Source organism: Nyctibius grandis, chromosome 6 (assembly GCF_013368605.1).
Source record: "Nyctibius grandis isolate bNycGra1 chromosome 6, bNycGra1.pri, whole genome shotgun sequence".
Taxonomy (NCBI): Eukaryota; Metazoa; Chordata; class Aves; order Nyctibiiformes; family Nyctibiidae; genus Nyctibius; species Nyctibius grandis.
This window is the reverse complement of record NC_090663.1, coordinates 4,784,644-4,797,374: the sequence shown is the minus strand read 5'-3', so window position 1 is coordinate 4,797,374 and position 12,731 is coordinate 4,784,644.

Genomic DNA, 12,731 nt, shown 5'->3' with positions numbered 1-12,731 from the left:
TAAAGCTGCTAAAAAAAAATCACATTTATTGCTATTGCAAAAAACAGTAAGGCCGTTTTTCCTCTTACTTCATGTGCTTCCTTTACGTACTTTAAAACTGAAGATTTTTAGAAAGTGGAAGGCATAGAAGGAAAGGAATATGAAGTCCCAATGTTTCAAATCAAAACTTAACTGATTATCTGATTTAGACCCAACATGACATAAAAATATTTTTACTGAAAGTTATGAGAAGTTGAAATCCTTAAAAGACACACTGTATTTACCAGCTAAATGCAAGAATGTAGTGTAATGTATTACATCCAGCAGGTTCATATCTGCATGCTTTAAAAAAGCAAAACCAAGTTTAAATTTATGTCCTACATTCAACAGACCACCTTGAAGTCCCTGGAGTCTGTCAGTTTAACCCCTAAGAAGTTTAAGCTTTTTCTGGCATTTCTAAATAAGAAGCAAGAAGACTTGTTAGTAATGTAGGCTAAAAGGATGTTCAAAAGGATGCAAAAGAGAAAGAAATGCTTTATCCTTTTTAATATGCAAAAAAAATCAGACAAATCCTCTTCCCTGCCCTATCATTTCATGCTTTTCTACGTGTTTCCTCATAAAGCTCAGGAAAACTGCTCAATTAGTGAAAGGAAGCACACCAGAAAAGTAAAATGTGAGCAGGTGAGAGGGGAAGACTTCCTTATTGTACTAGACAGATATAGACTATGTGACTTTTTGCTCTGTGTTTTAAGTTAGAATGAGAAAAAGAATAACAATGAGAAGACAAGATGAAATACATAATAGTCTGGAGAAAAGGAGGCTGAGGGAAGACCTTATGCCTTTCTACAACTACCTGAAAGGAGGTTGTAGTGAGGTGGGTGTTGGTTTCTTCTCCCAAGTAACAAGTAATAGGACAAGAGGGAATGGCCTCCAGTTGCATGAGGGGAGGTTTAGATTGGATATCAGGAAAAATTTCTTCATTGAAAGGGTTGTCAAGCACTGGAACAGGCTGCCCAGGGAAGCGGTGGAGTCACCATCCCTGAAGGGATTTAAAAGACAAGTAGATGTGGTGCTGAGGGACATGGTTTAGTGGTGGGCTTGGCAGTGCTGGGTTAATGGTTGGACTTGATGATCTTAAAGGTCTTTTCCAACCTAAATTATTCTATGATTCTATTATTCTATAATATAACCTTAGGTTTTGTGCTTTTACCATATTGTGTGAATTTTGAATGACTACATGGGGAAGGTTTAGAAACATGCCTGGTGTTCTTGCTGTATTTCAATTTACAGAATTAGGTGGCAAATTCTTCTTAACCAGCTTTTAAATGATGGATTTGTTACTAATTTCTGATGGATGTTTACCCCAGAAGTAGCTGCATTTTATATTATCATTAAAAACTCATTGGAAAATATCTCAGGAGACTTTGGGACAGAACAGGAGATATAAATGGAGTATCCTATTAATATTCCATTAAGTTAATAATATCTGTCCAACTGAATCACAGTTATATTTCCCACCAGCTTTTAAATACAGTTTATTTTATTTCGGTGTTTAAATTCCCATCGTGTGGAGCTGTGCTAGCTTCAATGTGCTAGTTTTTTGCTGTTTATCTTGTGGTGTTCTAAATGTGTGATGGATAAATTATTGAGCTGGAGCCAGAGGTATAAGAAACCGAAGAGTCTAAGGCAAAATAATGATTTTGACATTGTGTCCAAAGCATAACCACATGTCTGTGAGTTCCACACTCTGTCTGATTACACATTCACACACTGCTGGATGGTTGTTTATCTGCTTTGACAGTGGGTCCAGAGCAGTGTTCAATGAGCCTTAATTGCATTAATTTATATAGATTGGGGGGGGGGGCCTTTCTGGGATTGCATTTTGCATCAGGTTCCAGCCAGACCTCTTCATGCTGGTCACTTCACATTTGTATAGACTATATGCTGCTTCATCAGGTGATACTCCACCAGGTTTGAAGAGGTAAATAATTCCATAAACTAATAAGAGGGGATCCAATTGCTTCCACCTCTAAATAAAATAGAAATTACCATAGCTGTGGTAGAAACCTGGAGAAAGTTAAGCAATTAATGTTATCTGGTTTTCTTGTTTTTTTTTTTTTTTTAATTATTATTTTCATTATTCTTGTTATTAAATGCAGACTTTCACTCTAGATTTTCAGTGGGAACTATTCCCTTTTTTACAGATGTACAAGAAAAAATCTAAGCTAACATTCCAGCGGTTTCTTGTGGATCTGTGGGCTATATGTCTTTGGTTTTGATTCCCATGTAAGTCTGTAGGTATTTTTTGAAGTTAAAATTGGAAGAGTAATAGTCTTGGTACCTTCATTTTGGATCAGCTTTACTGCTCTTCTTGCCATGATCTCATTGTTAAGATCAAAATTAAGTCTGGATAGATTAACAAATCAAAGCCTAGAAAAGGAACAACAGATATGATGGTAAAAGTTCATTGTATGAGGTGACACCGAGAGTAATGCTGTAAGCTATTTTATGAAGCAACACGGTAGAATAAATGTAAAATGCAAAGCCAGAAGCCCTGCAGGAAGGGGGAAGGAGGCATCAATTGCTTCAGAAAGAAAGAGAGGGAGATTCAAGAATATGGCAAGCAGGCAGACAAATTGGGAATGATGGCAGAACAGAAGTGTTTGAGAAAAGTAGCGGTTGCTCTTCTTCACAGAATCACAGAATCACAGAATGTTAGGGATTGGAAGGGACCTCGAAAGATCATCTAGTCCAATCCCCCTGCCGGAGCAGGATTACCTAGATCATATCACACAGGAACGCGTCCAGGCGGGTTTTCAATGTCTCCAGAGAAGGAGACTCCACAACCGCTCTGGGCAGCCTGTTCCAGTGTTCGGTCACCAAGTAGCTCATCAGTTCTTTGCTGTGGTTGTTCTTATAAATCAGTACCGTATATATTATCCCCGTGTGCCACCACCTTTTTTTTTATACTTCAGTCAACGATTTCCAGCTGGAAACCTGAATGTTAAAAATACCAAGTATTGTGTAGTTATGAGTCACTGAGAGCAGTAAAAGCAGATGGAGCTTCCAAAGGAAACCTGGTACTAACCTACAGATGGTAAGCGCTGTGCAGACAGCAGGATTTCAGCTCCTGAGCAGTACTTCCTAGCAAAAGCACTTTGCTCTGGTGTCTCTGCTAAGTTTCCAGGGAAACTAATGGCTAAACTGAGTCTGTACAGACTGTTCTCTGAGGTGGAGACATTATTTTCGTAGCTTCACAGCTCCAGCTAAAATTTCCCAGAGGACAAGTGAGCCAGAACAGAAGAGCTTAGATGCTTACCCTGGGATTTCAGTGGCTCATGTTAGTGTAATTTCCAGCTTTGCCAGCTCACCTGTCTCACAGTAGGATAATCTAAAGAATTTGATGCTATGCTCTATTGTCTGGGATCTCTAATATGAGAGATCTTAAAATATATAAAAAAAAAAAAAGAGAAAAGTTACGCATGAATTTAAAAGGGACGTTAGCATTGTAGAGGACAGAGGAAAGTGTTGAAGGACAGCATTGCTGCCACCTGTTCTTCAATTTTGATGTCAAGCAATGTAAAATCCAAAGACTCATAGCCCTGTCACGTGACAAAGACTATGAAATACTGCTGTCTTCAGAGATTATTGTATTGGTGTTCAAAATGGGATATGTATTTCTATGGTCTGGTTAGTGACTGTACTTTTGGCTCATCTGATGAGGAAAAAATGAACAGACATCACTCTGTTCTTCTTGACATTTTAATTCTTATTTTCATAACCGATATTTTGAAAAGATCATGGAGATCTTGTTCAGGATCTTTTGTTGGTGTTCAAGAATGTATAGATAATATCTCAGTCAGTAGATTCTTTCCAGTCAGAATATTAGTCCTAAACTATCATCTTAATCACACCAAAAGTTTTGAAGTCTATTTTATAGCAAATCTTCCAATATACATTAGATAAAATAATTTAGAGGGTACTGAAACACAGTGCATCCCTTAATCTTCCTTTCCAAGCTACATACCTCAACCATTAGGCTACATTGTCATGCTAATATTGTTTGGTTAATAACTTAAAGAAACTTCAATTTTTCTACACAAAGTCAAAGTAGTTCATTAAAGGAAATTCAAAGGTATCTAGCTCCTGATCCAGAGCAATAGCTCAGTTCCTGATGATTAGTAGAAACCCAAAGGTGGTAGGAGTTATGGCATTGAAGTCCCTGGGCAGTCAAAAATCAATAAATTCGCATCCTGCATGAGATTTCGTTCCCGTCACTCCTGGCACTGATGACAGGCGTGACAAATCTCAGTTTGTGATTCTGAGAGAGATTAGGCATCTGCCAGATGTAAAAGATCAGTTTTAATAAGATGGTTTTGGAAATGCTCCAGAGGAAATCTTAAGACTCCTGGGGAATCTCGGCATCACGCGTCGCGTTACCTGCAGATCTTCAGTTTAGGAAACACAGGAGTGGGATGTCACGGGGAGGTGTGGATCTCTCCGTTTGGGGTTTATGTCTTGAACGCAAGAGTCAGACTTGACACTTTTAATTTCCTTTATGGATTCAACCCTAAATAACTTCCTTTTATGATTAAGCTGTTCTGCTCACAGGAATCTTGTTGCAAAAGCAGTGAATGTGACATAGCATGCAGGTAGTAATCTACAGACAGGACTCTCTCTCCTTGTCTAAGATGCTGAATACATTAAAAAAAAGAGAGAGAGGAAAAAAGATCACTTATGATAAAAAAGCCAATTTAGCTTCCTGCCAGGAAGGCCATAACACATATGACATGAAATTAATGCCAGCAGTGAAGCAACTTATGGCTAGTTTATTACTGATTTTGAATTAAGACTGTCCTTCAGAATTATTAAAAAAAAAAAAAAGAGGAAAAGAAAAAGCCCAGCTTAAATAGCTGCCTAAGCCAAAATTCTCCCCTATCTGTGATTCTCCCACCCTCCAGTCCTGCATTTGGGATTTTGGGGTATTTTGGAGAGACTTGAATATTTTTGTGAGACCTGTGTTTTCTCATGCACTTTTTTTTTTTTTGTGGCTGCAATTTACTCTAATGATATTCCAGTATCACTGACTTTGAGTTTGTAGGCCAGAATGTAGATAGGATCAGCAGCTCTATGTTCAGAATAACAAAATTACTAAGGTTAAGAACAGGTTTTTATACCACAGAAGCCAAACTAGAATCAGAACGTAAATTGCCACTGGTTGTACTATACTTGGCAACTTGCTTAAGAAAAGAATTAATACGTTAACCTGCTTAGAGTATAAAATTATCATCAGCAACTGTCACTGATAAAAAACGCTACTGTGGAAATGGGAATTTAAACCAAAGTGACTGAAGCCTAGTTCAAAAGCATGACAGAAAGAGAGAGAGGAGTTGGATATAATTTAATTCCACTGTAAAGTCAGTATCATTCTGCAGGAACATTTGCTGTTTACTGTAATTTCCACAGACCTCTTACAGACTCTTCATTTTTAAATGGAGATTTGCATAGGATTTCTTATGCATTAAGTTTGTGAAATAAATACTGTAAAGCACCATAGAAGCTAACAGAATAGCTAAATATAAGACTATACATATGGAGAGCAAGTAAGAGAATTTATGTTGCCATTCTTAAAATTATGCAGGATAGCCCAGATTTTGGAATAGACACACACAAACTTTACCACAAGAGAAAGTAATAAAATAGGAAGATAAGTTTGTGGACGTATTACCTTCCAAATTTATGGTCCATGAAATGTATTAAAGATTTCAAGCCATATCTTCAGGGGATTTAAACTGATAGACTTCTAGGAAAAGGAAGAAATCTGTGCTGATTTCCACTGTCTGAAGATCTGCCTCATGCAGACATGCCAAGTTTCCTTCTTCACGTCGCTGTCATAGGTCACATAAAGGCAGAGAAGGTGACTTTCCCACAAAAATCAGATTATGCGAGGAAGCTGATCTGAGTTGACATGATTTGATTTGGGCTAGAAGATTAATCCAGACTTCAGCTGCCAGAAGCTTTTAGATAAATAGCACTTAGCCCGCTTATACTGAATGGATTTTTTTTTTAAAGGAAGGATTATTAATTAGAACAGTGGTAACTGGAAGTGTAAGAACTCTACAAAGAGTTAGGATTCATGTGACAAAGGCTATGAAATACTGCTGTCTTCAGAGATTATTGTATTGATCTTTGAAATGGGATATGTATTTCTATGATCTGGTTAGTGACTGTACTTGTGGCTCATCTGACGAGGAAAAAAATGTAGTATCTAAAAGAACTGAGGAGAACACAAAATAGTCCAGCCTGCTTCGAAAGGACTATGAAGACAAAGGTTCTGAGACTATTTCAAATGCCAGTTCTGACCTGAGGCTGCATAAAACCTTAATCCGAGATAGGACAAGCATTGCGACAACTTAACATTTCAGTGCACTGGATGGGTGATATAAATTTCGTGTTGCCAGCACTCAGATGTGCTCCTTCTACATGCATTCCCTTCTAATATATCATCTCTGAAATATTTTTGTTTTGAACATGTCATTACCCAAGTCTCTTCTTAGAGCAGGTTGTTCCCTAGGTAGCAGAATCTTCCGTTAGGTTCCCCCTAAATTAAAACTAGTAGACCAAAAAAAGGTGATTTATTGTAATTTGGAGAAGTCTGCAGTTTAACGTCCTTGGTTTGGAGACGCGCAGTGTGGGTTTTTACTCCCAGAAAAAATGACAAGTAAAACTTTAATTTGGAGAAGGGTATCTCCAAATTATTGGAGATAATGTGGCCAAATATTGGCCACAAAAATGATCAGAGGGCTGGAGCACCTCTTCTGTGAGGAAAGGCTGAGAGAGTTGGGGTGGTTCAGCCTGGAGTAGGCTCCAGGGAGACCTTCTTGCGGCCTTTCAATACTTAAAGGGAGCTTATAAGAAAGATGGGGACCAACTTTTCAGTAGGACCTCTTGTGATGGGACAAGGGGTAATGGTTTTAAACTAAAGGAGGGGAGATTTAGACTAGATATAAGGAAGACATTTTTTACGATGAGTGTGGTTAAGCACTGGCACAGGTTGCCTGGAGAGGTGGTAGATGCCCCATCCCTGGAGACATTCAAGATCAGGTTGGACGGGGCTCTGAGCAACCTGATCTAGTTGAAGATGTCCCTGCTCGTTGCAGGGGGCTTGGACTAGATGACCTTTAAAGGTCCCTTCTAACCCGAACTATTCTATGATTCTGTGATACCAAGAAGGTCTCAAAGGAGGTCAGAGGGAAAGAACAGACATACAGCTGAAACAGCTTGTGACACAACCCCAAAGAGTGAGCTGGAATGCACAGTTAGTTGCTAACACCACAGTAATGCTTTAAGGCTGTGATGACTGTCCAAATCCACTGTGTTAAACTGTGAACAAACACAATGCCAGTCACATATTCTAAAAAGATATGGTACAGCCAAAAGCCATGGAGGGGCTTTATTCCTGTTGATAACAGAAATTGATCGCATTTTCTGGTGTCATGCGACAAATCTGTGGCAGAACAAATAATTTTGGTTTTCTAAAGCTCAGTTAAGAGCCCATCCATAAAATGCTGAATGACTAATTAATGTTCAGTTCTGGGCCCCGCACTTCAAGAAAGATGTTGAGGTGTTGGAGTGAGTCCAGAGGAGGGCGACCAAGCTGTTGAAGGGTCTGGAGGGTCTGACCTACAAGGAACGGCTGAGGGAGCTGGGGTTGTCTAGCCTGGAGAAGAGGAGGCTCAGAGGTGACCTTATTGCAGTCTACAACTACCTGAAGGGAGGTTGTAGTGAAGTGGGAGTCGGCCTCTTCTCCCGGGCAACTAGCGATAGGACAAGAGGACACAGCCTCAAGCTTGGCCAGGGGAGGTTCAGGTTGGACATTAGGAAGAATTTCTTTACAGAAAGGGTTATTAGCCATTGGAAGGGGCTACCCAGGGAGGTGTTGGAGTCACCATCTCTGGATGTGTTTAAGAAAAGACTGGACGTGGCACTTAGTGCCATGGTCTAGTTGCCATGGTGGTGTCAGGGCAACGGTTGGACTCGATGATCCCAGAGGTCTCTTCCAACCTGGTTGATTCTGTGATTCTGTGATTCTGTGAATGTTCTTTGGAATTTCCAAAAGAGATTATATTAAAACATTGTTCAAAAAGATAAAATCACTGGCAATTTCTGTACAACTGGGGACACTAACATTAGTTTCGTTTTGCCAAAATATCAAGAGTTTATTCTAAGGTAATACTGAGGCTACCTGTGGAAAATCACTGGAGACAGGTGACTCAAGGACACGCACCCATCATAAGTGTGTATGATCCGTAGGCAGACATGGGTGTGTGAAAAATGTCCGATAGAACTGTCAAACATCTTTCTAGATAATTTTAAATCCTACTTAATACCTGAAATTGAACTTGGACAGTGAAACTGAATCACCCACACCAAAATTATGCCACTTAGCCAGGCTGAGGTAATACTATGTATATACATGTATATACACTGACATCAAAGTTTAACAATATTAATTTGTGCAGAGGTGTAAGTGGATGAAGGTTCTGTTGACTTCCAAGAGCTTTGCATAATCCATTGTTCAGGGTTAATTAGAAATATTCTCTCAGGCCCTCACCATCCAGTGGATAAAGTCTGCAAAAGCTTGTAGTTACAAACCTCAGTCTTTAGAAATTTAATTTTAAACTCTGCAAGAAATTTGATTGATTCACTATCTGTCAGCCAAGAAAGCTAGACATCAATAAAAGAGAAAATCCTGTTGGAATATAAACTCCTGGAACTTTAGGCAGATGAAAAATCCCTTCTAACACAATTTATTCTGTGAGTCTAACAGTTGAGTCTCATGCTTTACTATCCAGGCCTTATATTAAGTTTACATGAACAAGTGTTGTCCAGCTGTTAGGGCATCTGGTTCATTTGGGGAATTTGCATAGGTCCTATCCCACTTGTTTGTATTGTCTCATTCTCTTTATGCAATGGTCACGAACAAAGAATTGACTTCAGTAAATTCAAGTTTTGTGACTGCATATACTCCTTTCCATCTTATACTTGCTCAATATTTAATTACTCCTACCACTTCCTATGGGAAGGAAGGGAAGATTTCAATCCCTTTTGAATTACCAAGTGGCAAAGTTCTAGCAACCAGTTCCTAAAACACTGGCTTATTCCATCTGAGCATTTCTTTACTGCATTAAAGTAGTGATCATTCTATCAGTTCATTGCTCTGTTGAAGACTAAAACCTCATCAGCTACTGTAGAAATACATAGCTTACTATTTTTTATTAAAGAAACACTAATATTAATAGAACTTTCATGAGACTCGTACACACAAAAATCCCCCTTTTGCAAAAAAATAGCTCTGATGGCTTAATGGCAACATTAAGAATACAAGGAAAGTGTTTTCACTGATACTCTGATACCTCTTGAAGTTATTTCAAAGAGGGCTCAGATAAGACTGAGTCCTGGGTATGTCTGCAGCTTTTTTTGGACCAAAAGGTGAGAGGGAAAAGGTGAGAAAATAACGGAAGAATAATTGACAGCGTACTTGTGAATAAAATTTGGAACATTGGTGAGATATGATTTCTCAACCGAAAGTTTTCTGAAAACTAAACTCTTTGCCCAATGAGTGAATCCCTTCTAGAGAGAACAAATTATTCTGTAATAAACTTGCAAAGCTGCAATGTGCTTTACTTGCATTATGATGGCGTATTATGGATTCTTCAAAGTTGCCATGGAAGGATTAATCTTTTTCGTACCTTTCAAGTTAGGTACTAATTTTGTAGGTACAGCTCTATCTATCTAAACACACACACACACATTTGAGAGATATATATGCACACGTATATGCGAGTGTGTGATTGTGTGTGTGTATATATATATAAAAATATAGGTAAAATATCTTTATTATCTATTGATAAAAAGATCTTGCATAATAAATATACAGTAACATAATAATCCATAATTTTATTTTCAATAGATGATCCTGTTCATACTCATTCTTCTTATAGAATAGTATTTCAGCCATAACATCCCATACTTTACTGCTCAAGTAAATTACAGTTAGGTACTTCTTCATGAGAATTTGCATGCAAAAGAAATAGTAAAGTTTCTTTTTTTTTTCTGGAGAAGAAGTAAGTTTATTACAGAAAGCATATTCTATGCTTTTTTTTTCCCCCTCAAGAACATGGATGTGGAACTAAAAATTAAGTTTTAAAGTACAAATATGTTTAATACCAACAAAATTAAGTTTTTGGAAATTACTTTTGGAATGGCTGTTGATTTATGACAAGCTCTTTCTGAAAGCTTTGGCAGACAGCCTCACACATTTTCTTTTTAAGATGTTTTATGTTTAGAGCTCTGTGTGTAAATCAAGGAAAAAAGGTGAGAATTCTCATAGGCTAGAGACAGTGAATATAATCAAGCTTCTCTGTGGTCTGCCAAAATAAATACATACGTAAGAAAACTACTAAACTGCACATTTTCACTATTAACAGTGATTTGACATTTTCAAGCAATAGAAGATAAATGAAAACAGAAATCTGTGGTGTTCTTCACCATAAGTCAGGAAATGATAATAAAATTTTTTCAGATCTCTTGTCTGATGTGTTTATAATAATATTCAGCTACTACCTAGTGTGCTTTTCATCAGTAAAAGTCAAAGTATTTTTCAAAGCAGACAATCTTTAGAAAGGTTTGGAAAAATTTCAGCTAAAACATGTTTTCATCAGTATTTGCATAAGAAGGAAAAATAAAATTGATTTCTCCCAATTTTCCCAGACATCAGGTAGGGTTTTCTTTGAAAGAACAAACTGCATCTCGGTTTTGTACGTTGTGATGCTTTGTGTTGGCACAGACATTGCAATTGCCTGCAACACTGTTTGAAAAGGAATTTGCAATCTGTTTACTACTTCTTTAAAATTGCTATTCACCCAACAAGATTATACGGAAACAACTTGTTTTTGAAGTAATCAATATATGGTTGTAATTAGGGGCTTTACTTGTGTAAGTATTCTCTGACTGCAGATCACAGTGATTAATGCAGGGAAAGATACGTGGAGCATGCCTGGGTCACAAAACTGCTCAGAGAGGGTGAAGAAAGGCCACTATCAGGCCCAGGAGTTTTTAAAAGTAAGCTATTGGAAAGGTAAAATCACCTCAGTCCTTAGATGCTCGTGTATCTAATGCATGAGTGTCTAATGTCCATCCCAATGCATGGACAGTTCTAGTGGCAGGGTTATCCTGCAATTTGTGAAATACTGTTTCTTCATTTAAAGCCTGAATATTTAATTATTTCATGTCAGGGAGCTGAAAGGTGAAAAGACCAAACTAAAGCCATTCACTAAGGTCCTGGCAGAAGCTTTTTCACTGACCAATCTGATGGCTGAAGATGATTATTGTCAAGCAAGAAGAAGGAACAAAAAACCCCATCTCTTTAAGATAAAGGTTTGCAATGCATAAAAGAGATTTTTTTTTGTGATGTGGATTCAGAATGCAGTGTTTGATGACCCCAGAGATGCCCTCTCCTCATAAGATATATGACACTGTCTCTTACACTTGTCCTAATGGAGTAAAGGACTATATTTCTGCAGAGTTCTTGCACTGCAGACAGGAGATGTATTAATGGGGGTGGCTTCAGTGCTGACTATGTGCTGCAAATAGGAACTCAGCTGAAATCTCCATATTCATTTCACAAAGGTCAGTGAACACATATCATTGCAATACATCTTTTAAGCCTGAGGGATCTGATTCAATGTTGTATCATTTTACGTTTATGTCAGTTTAACTTCTCTGAAATCAGGCCAACACTGAAATCAGTGGAGTTAGAAATGGCATAAAGCTGGAACAAAGTAGGGGTGAGTCATGCCTTTTTATTTTCAAATATAAGAACTGAGTGTTTACTGTGGTTTCAGCATGAAGCCAGAATAAATGCAGGAATCTGGAGTGGGTTTTGATGACTTATCTGAACCTGTAGCTCAGAAGGCATGAATCCATGCAAACCAAAACCAAAATACAGTGCATGCACACATCCCATTGAACAAAACCTGCTGACTTTCACAAAGCTTTAGCTGCAAAGTCACATTCATTTGACATTTTTTCCTTGATGAATTGTTCACAAAAATCTGCAAGTAGTCAGATAGAGAGTGTTTGCAGGGAAGAATGGCTTCAGAGAAAGTGTGTGATCACAACAAATTTGCTGGTATATAAAGAAGGTAAAAAGAAAACAAATCCAAACAAAATATCCTGAAAACAAAAGTGGTATTCTTTCCACCTATTTGTGATTTTACAAATTGATCAGGCAACTCTCCACCTTCAAGCCTGAACCCCTTCTGTAGATTGTTGTCTTTCTGAATTAGTGGTAAAATCTCCAGACTCTGCACTGAATTCATACGTTTAGTGCTGTGCATGCCATTTCTTTGCAATGCAGCCCACAGGCGTTGTTCCCTTATCAGTTATACAGGTGGTGATTTAGGACTGAATACCAGTAAGTACTGAGTCAATATGCCCCCTATGAGTATTGCAGTACTACCGGATTACTTGCAGAGTGGTGAAATTACAAGACTTTTTTTTTTTACTCCCCTGAAATATAGCTAGATCCAGGCCTTAAAGCAGTGCAGTAAAAGAGTGTAAGTGTTGGCATGATATACCATACACTCAGCCAATTTGTGAACACTGTGTTTTAAAGTTTGTGCACTACTACTAACCCTTGCAGTAAATCCAGATCAATGAAGGTAGAAGCTCTCAATGTCTTCAGGGAA